This window comes from Callospermophilus lateralis, chromosome 7 (genome assembly GCF_048772815.1).
Source record: "Callospermophilus lateralis isolate mCalLat2 chromosome 7, mCalLat2.hap1, whole genome shotgun sequence".
NCBI classification, from domain to species: Eukaryota; Metazoa; Chordata; class Mammalia; order Rodentia; family Sciuridae; genus Callospermophilus; species Callospermophilus lateralis.
Genome location: NC_135311.1, coordinates 6,595,103 through 6,603,687, shown reverse-complemented (window position 1 = coordinate 6,603,687; position 8,585 = coordinate 6,595,103).

The window sequence follows — 8,585 nt, the reverse complement described above, 5'->3', positions numbered from 1 at the left end:
TTTTAATATTTATTTTTTAGTTTTTTTTCCGGCAGACACAACATCTTTATTTGTATGTGGTGCTGAGGATCGAACCCGGGCCGCACGCATGCCAGGCGAGCGCGCTACCGGTTGAGCCACATCCCCAGCCTGGAGAATTTTTCTTAATATTTATTTTTTAGTTCTTGGCGGACACAACATCTTTGTTTGTATGTGGTGCTGAGGATCGAACCCGGGCCTCACGCATTCCAGGCAAGCTCGCTACCACTTGAGCCACATCCCCAGCCCTTAGCCACTGCTCTTGACAAAGTTTTCATCAATCATTTCTCTGCCTTTTTAAGCAGCAATTAACCCAAATAATCAGCATTTTTTCTTCTAGAAATTTTCCCTTTTTTGACTTCGAAAACATCACATTCTCCTATTTTTCCTCCTACTTTACCAGCTTTTATACCTCTGCTGGACTGATTCTACCTCCTATTCTACCCTCTATTCTACCTCCCTCTTTCTGTAAATTCCCCTATTAAGGTCCATGTCATGTTAATGTGTAACTCTAGCTTTGAGCTCCTACCTCCAACTTGACATCTCTTGCTTGAGCACAACAGAATTTGGGGTACCCACCCCACCACTTGCTCTTCTACTATTTCCATCTCAATAAACTGCACCACTGTTGCCCAAATGCACATTCCTAAGGCTTAGAAATCATCTTGACTTCCCTCACTCAACACACCAATCCTATCCCAAATTCATCAAAGTCTCACTATCTCTCCAGCTACCTAGTTTGGGCCACAACCACCTCTGAATCAATCTATTTCCACTCTTTATCAAAGTGACAATAAGTCACGTCATATCAAAGCTCTTCCCATATCTACTGGCTTCCCATTGTATTTATAATAATCTCCAACTTCTTTACTGAGACTGTGGTCAAGCACAACCGGGCCCACTCTCTGCTTCAGTCAAAATGCCTCCAAGGACCAAGAACCTTTTCTTTCCCCAGCATGAAATGCTCAACACTATGTCTGCAGCCTCACCTAATTCGAGTCCTATCTCCACTCACTTTCTCAGTGAGCACACCATCCCAATCTAGTTGGTAATCATTTTGTTATTGCTTTTTTGTGCTGGGGATTGAACCCAGGGCCTCAGCCATGGGAGTCATAACTCCACCAGAGTTATACCCTCAGCCCTGCCATCTTGTTTTGAGGATTTATCATTAAAATTATCTTGTAAAAATACTAATCTCTATTTTATGGAATGAAGTGTTGCTGGATTCTAGAAATGAAAATAAAGCCAATATGCCTTTAAAATGAAATAAAACTATCTTTTTTGTTAATATGTTTGTGTCCTCCCATTGAATATTAACTCCCAGCCAAGCTTGGTGATCTGCACCTGTAAGGACAACAACTAGGGAGGCAGAGGCAGGAGTACCAGATTCAAGGATAGCCTCAGCAAGTTGGCGAGATGGTGTCTCAAAATTAGAAGTATAGGACTGGGGACATAGCTCAGCTGGTAGAGTGCTTGCCCCGCATGCACAAGGCCCTGGGTTCAATCCCCAGCACCACAAAACAAATAAAATAAATAAATAAAGTAAAAAGGACTGGGGATGTAGCTCAGCTGTAGAGCAACCCTGGGTTCCATCACCAGTACCAAAAAATAAATAAATAAATAAGAATATAAATGCTCAAGAGCAGAGCCTGCTCATTGCATGGGATCCAACACATAGTAGGTCTTCAACAAACACTCCTTAAATTACTAAAGTGGCGCAATCGGAGGCCCTGTAGACAGCTTCAGCACACTGATGGTGGGGGCCACACTGTGCCCTCTAGGAAGGGGAAAGAGGATGGAGCGGAGATGGCGTCAGACTGCAAGGCTTCTTGAATAATTCACCGTAATAACAATACAGCCTCCGTAAGGGTTGAAACACGGCCAGCACAAAATGAGGAAGGAGGAGGTGGACACTGGGGTTCTCGCAGCTTCAGGGTACTGAATGTTCTCCATCCTCGGGCTCCCTAAGGAGTAAACTCAGGAAACCTTGCTCAGCTCGGGCGAGGGGATTCGATGCGAATTCAACCCGCCCCACCCTTTACCCGCCCGTCGGCTGGTGGACGTCGCGCGCATGCGTGGTTCTCCCTTCCGCGCACTCTTTCCTACGATGTAAATCAAGAATACCCTTGCGCTGTATCTGGACCACGGTTGATCAGTGCAAACTGTCCATCCCAAGGACAAACCAATGAAAAGTGGGGACGGGCTCTGGGTTCCGCCTCCGGGGGAACGCCCATCCCCTTTCGGAACAGGCCCCGCCCCGCCCGCCTGGTGGTCTCGCGACTGCGCTTCCCGTTGGCGTCTGCAGGCTGCTGTGAGCTTTCCCTTGGCCTCCGGTTGGGGCTGCTGTTTCGCCTTGCGAACAACAGATGTTGCATCCTTAGGGTTTTAACTGCCCTTCTTGCGTTTGAACTTAACTTTTTCATCATCATGGTTATTATTTTTTTGGGACCTTTATTTTATTCATTTATTTTTATGTGGTGCAGAGGATCAAACCCAGGGCCTCACACGTGCTAGGCAAGCGCTCTACCACTGAGCCCCAGCCTCAGCCCATCATTGTTATTATTGATTGTAGAGATAGTTGTTTTTTACAAATAAAGAAGAGATGGGGGGGCTGGGGCAGTGGTATAGCGCTTGCCTAGCACGTGTGAGGCCCTGGGTTCGATCCTCAGCACCACATAAAAATAAATAAATAAAACAAAGGTATTGTGTCCAACTATAACTAAAAAATAAATATGAGAGGGAGAGAGAGAGAGAGAGAGAAATTTCCTTTTAAAAAAGGAGATAACATTTCTTATTTTTAAAGACGATAAAACAAATCCTCGCGCTTTTTGAGGGGTAGAGTCGGAAGAAGGCTCTATGTTTTGCATTCTTCAATCATTCGACAAACGTTCGCTGAGTGTGGGACCCAGGAACTGTGCTAAGCATTGGGGAGCAGGAAACCGGGACAGATTGATCCCTACCTCACCGGGCTCATACACCGATAGACCAGTGGACAGACGAATGAGTATGTCGTTCTTTTATGAGCTGGTGCTTTGCCTGATATTAAATTGTTTGTACAGTTGATTACAACTGTGGTAAGACAAAGGAGATGTGAAGGCTCTGAGCAGGTGTTACAGGAGAGATGGGAAGGTGAGGCAGAATTTCTTGGAGAAAGTAACATCGGAGGTGCATTAAGGAGGCTAAGTGGAGTGGAAGCTGGTGCATGATGAAGGAAGAGCCTTTGCTATGATTCAGAGAGAAAGGATGGAGAGCCAGGGACAAGTGGGTGGCAAGTTGTTATTGGATGCTGGTCTTCCTCTGCACTTGCCCCCTCCAGTCCAGTTTCTATACAGCAGCCAAAGTAATCTTTTAAAAATATAAATCTGATCTTGTCAGTTCCCTGCACCAAACTCTTCAGTGAATTTCCATCTTAGAACAGAATTGAACCAGCCAGGTGGTGCACACCTGTAATCCCAAGGGCTCCAGAGGCAGAGGCGGAGGCCAGCCTGGGCAACTTAGCAAGGCCCTCAGCGCCTCTAAATAAAAAGTAAAATGAACTGGGGATGCAGCTCAGTGGTAAGCACTCCTGGGTTCAATCCTCAGTACCAAAAACAAAAACAAACAAACCAAAAACAGATGAAACTCTGCTGTGGCCACCAAGTCCCTTCAGAATCTGACTTTTCTGCTTCTACAAACTCAACTTTTTACCACTACGCCTCCCACTTTCACAACTCCAACCTCTTCTTCAATTTATTTTTCTTCCTATCAGTACCCAAATTGTGGGTGGGTGTGTTTGTGTGTGTTACTGCCGCCACTAGAATATAAGCCCCATAAGGCCGGGAAGGTTGTCATTTTATTCATTGCCATATCCTCAGAATCTAGAACCATGCTTGGCACATAAGTAGATTCCCAGTTAATATTTGTTCAGCATTTGAATTGGAGCGTGCATAGCAAGGGTGCCTAACTCAGGCAAAGGAGTGAGGAAATGGGACTGATAATGCTAGAGAGGCTGAGGACTTAATGATGAATAGTCATTTGCCTTTTTTCCAAAAGGGAGGAAGGGCCAAATGTGGTGAGACAAGGCTGTTCTCCCACCACCTCAAAAGCCTGAGGTAGGAGGATTGCAAGTTCAACACCAATCTCAGCCATTTAGTGAGGCCCTAAAAACTTAGTAAGACCCTCTCCCACAATTTAAAGAAGAAGGAGGAGGAGGAGGAGGAGGGGAGGAGGAGGAGGAGGAGGAGGAGGAGGAAGAGGAGGAAAAAAAGGGCTGGGAATGTGGCTAGATAGTTACATACCCCTGGGTTCAATCCCTAATACCGAAAAAAAAAAAAAAAAAATAAGGAGGAAGAATAAAATGTTCAGGTCAGAGGCAACAGCAGACAAGATAGAATGTGGCCCCTTGATGGCAGACAGGGGATTGGAGCATACGGTGTAAGTGAAGAAGTGAGAAACAAGGGGGGACAAAGACGTCAGCCCCCAGAAGAGCTTTTTTTTTTTTTTTTTTTTTTTTTTATACAGGGGATTGAACCCAATACCAACTTGACGATTGAGGATTGAACCCAGGGGCACTTTACCACTGAACCGCATTTCCAACCCTTTTCATTTTTATTTTGAGATAGGGTCTCTCAAAGTTGCCTAGGGTCTCACTAAGTTGCTGAGACTGGCCTCAAATTTATGACTGCCCTACCTCAGCCTCCCGAATTGTTGGGATTACAGGTGTGTACCACCATACCTGGATTCCCATAAATGCACCCCCTTTTTGGGGGGTACCTGGGATTGAACCCAGGGACTCTTAACCACTGAGCCACATCCCCAAGCCTTTTTTATATTTTATTTAGAGACAGGGTCTCACTGAGTTGCTTAGGATCTTGCTAAATTGCTGAGGCTGGCTGTGAACTCGAGATCCTCCTGCCCCAGACTTCCAAGCCACTGGGATTACAGCAGGGCGCCATCACACCTGGCCTCCCATAACTCTCTTACAGGGTCAGTGGGAGTGTGGAGCAAAAGGTTTTAGAAGGGAAAATTGTAGCCTCGGGATTTGGGTCTTAGTTCCTTCCTTCTTTCTTCACCCTCTTCTTCTTCCCTCCTCCGTCTCTTTCCTCCATCTCGGCCTTCCTACCCTCCTCTCCTTTCCCTACTTCCTGTATTCCTCTTTCTTTTCTCTTTCCTTCTTCCCTCTCTGTTCTCTTGTTTTCTCTCCTTTTTTCCTCACCCTCTACCCCTGAGCTCCATCCTCAGCCCATCCAGTTCTTTTGGAGAATGGATTAGAGGGGAAAGAAGAAATCAAAGGCAAGAAAGAAGCTTCAGAATTCTAAAGAAAAAAAAAAAAAAAAAAAAAAGGCTGGGCTGAGGATAAAGGGAGGAGGGGCAAAGTCAAGAATGAGCTCCATTCCCTGAAGGAAGGGCTTCGGTGGAAGAAGAGAACACAGAGAGTGGGTTTGGCTGGTGGAGATGCTCTTATGATGAGGGGTCTGAGAGACGCCCAAAAGAGAGTCTAGCAGGCCAACTCAATACAGAGTCGATCCCCTGGGATCCCCTGGGATCCATCCGAGGTGGAGATTTTGGAACCAAAATCAACTATAAGCTGTGTGCACCTAGGACAAACCCCACGAAACATGCACAGACAGAAGGAGGAGAAGCTTGCAAAGAAGTGGGAGGAATCCAAACCCACAGAGTAGGGCATCCTGGAAACCAGAGAGGGCTTCAAGAAGGGAGAAGTCAAAGGTCGACTGGGTTAAAAGTTTAGGTCAAAAAGGGCAGAAGGTTAGCAAGGAAGAGATCCTTGGTGACCTTGGCGAGATCCATTCTGGAGTGCTAGGGGTCCAGATGGTCTGCTCGTAGAGTGTAGGAAGTGTGAGAGAGGACACACCCAGTGTAGCCACTCACCCGATCACTTGGCTACACCCAATATTACACGCATGGTTTCCTGCAATCCTCATGAAAACCCTTGAGGACTAGGAAACCACATCTCATAAGGAACAGAGCAAGGATTTAAACCCTACATATAGCCATTCCAGTGTCCAAACTAAAACACCCTTCCACATTGCTTCTTCTTAAGGGGACAAGTGAGAATGATGTTGGTCAGAGGGAACAAGATTGGAGGTAGAGATCTTGGTTAGAGGACTCCTTTGTACCAGGACTAGACTGGTTAAAGTGGGCAACAACTCCATTATCACGTCAGTCAAGTTATTAAATTGTTGTTGTTGTTTTGGTTTTGGTAAAGGGAACTAACCAAGGGCACTTTACCACCTTACCACTGAGCTACAGCCATCAGCCACAACTTTTTTTTTTTTTTTTTTTTGAGACAGGGTCTTGCTAAATTGCTGAGACTGGCCTTGAAAATGTGATCCTCCTACCTCAGCCTCCTGAGTTGCTGGGATTACAGGCTTGTGCCCACCATCTTGTTGTTGCTTTACTTTTTGGCACTGGAGATTGAACCCAGAGTGCTATATTCCCAGTGCTTTTTTATATTTTATTTTGAGACAGGGTCTCACTAAGATGCCAAGGCTGGCCTCAAACCTTTGTTCTTCCTGCCTTAGCTTCCTGAGTGGCTGGGATTACAGGCATGTGCCATGGCCTGGCCAAATTATTTTTGTACTAATGCTTTTCACTTATATTTATTTCTCAGTTGTCCTCCCTTAGTCTTTAATTAAAAATTTTTCTGGTGTTTTAAACCCAGGACATTACCACATAAACCCAGGACAATACTCTAGCTGTCTTTTGTTTTGTTTTTTGGGGGTGCTGGGGACTAAATCTCATGCATGCTAGACACATGTTTACCACACTAAGTTACACTCTCAAATCCTTCGCTGCCTTTTTAAAGCGCTGTACAAAGGGAAAAGAAGAAAATGGCCACCTGGTAAGCCCCTAGTTGCCCACAGTGAGGCCTAGGTGTTTGAGGTGAGGTGCCTCTGCCAGTGGTTCTCAGTCGCCCCCTAGGGGACATTTTGGAAATATATGTGTGCTTTCTTAGGTGAGGCTCTTGAGAATTTAGTGGATGGAGGTCAGGAAAGGCATTCTAGAATGTGCAGAACATTCCTGCACAGGGAAGGATTGTCCTTCAATCACTTGATCTTGAAGTGTTCATCTTTTTTTAAAATACATTTTTTGGTTGTAATTGGACACAAAATCTTTGGTGTTGAGGATCGAACCCAGGACCCCACACATGCTAAACAAACACTCTCCCACTGAGCCACAACCTCAGCCCTTGAAGTATTCATCTTTACAATATATACAAACATAAAATAAAATATAAGTCAAGAGGATGATATTATATAACATTGTAGAAAAGTTGTTTTTTGTGTGTGTGGTTTCTTTTTGCAGATCTGGGGATCAAACTCAGGCTTCATGCATGTAGAAAAGTTTTCTTCTTATTCTTTAGGAAAACTCCAATCATTTAGAGGATCATTAAGGAGAAGGAATCTTAAATAAAACACACAATGCTCCTAAAAAGACAAAATTATGAATTTTTCCTTGAGGCATGGGCATGGAGGCCCATACCTCTAATCCCAGCTATCTAGGAGGCTGAGGCAGAAGAATACAAGTTTGAGGCCAACCTTTGCAATTTAGTAGGGTCCAGTTTCAAAATTAAAAAAAAAAAAAACAAAAAACTGAAAGAAGGCTGGGTACCAGGCATGGTAAGGTATGCCTGTAATCCCAGTGCCTTGGGAGGTGGAGGCAGGAGGATTGCAAGTTCAAAGCCAGCCTCAGCAACTTAGCAAGATCCTAAGCAACTTAGCAAGACCCTGTCTCCAAATAAAATGCCAAAAAGGGCTGGGGATGTGGCTTACTGATAAAGCACCCCTGGCTTGCATTCTCAGGACTGGAAAAAAATTAAAATTATGACAAATTTACTTGTAGATCTAGTTGGCTTTTGTGTGTGACTTATAATGAGAGCAGCCTCCAATCTACAAAACAGAATGGGAGGCTTCACTAGGCAACAGCATAACAGAGGGATTTGTAAGGGGAGGACAAGAAAACAACCAAACAACTCTGAACAGAGACAGAGTAGTTAACATAGGTTACTTTTTGGTAAGGGTTAAAGCAGAGGGCTTCCTTATTTTGTGACTCTACACTGAAATCTCCTGTTTTCAGGAAAAGCTGGTGTATTTTAGAATCTATCATTCTTGAAGTTTCATTTTGATTATGTGTCATTTCGTGTGAATAAATCCATTTTGGCTTGGTCTAATCTGTTGGGAACTACTCCAGGGGCTCAGGGGCTCAGTCCAAAACAATGTCCTCCCATAATTTTGTTTAACAGTCCATATTATAACTATCTTTACTTAGAAAAAAAATAGAACTGTAATCCCATCTACTTGGGTGGCTGAGGCAGGAGGATTGTAAATTCAAAATCAGCTTGAAGCCGGGCTCTGTGGTGCATGCCTGTAATCCTAGTGGCTTAGGAGGCTGAGGCAGGAGGATCACAAGTTCAAAACCAGCCTCAGCAATGGCAAGGTGCTAAGCAACTCAGTGAAACCCTTTATCTAAATAAAATACAAAATAGGGCTGGGGAAGTGGCTCGGTGGTTAAGAGCTCCTGAGTTCAATCCCAGTACTCTGTCCCCCCCAAAAAAAGACCAGCCTGAG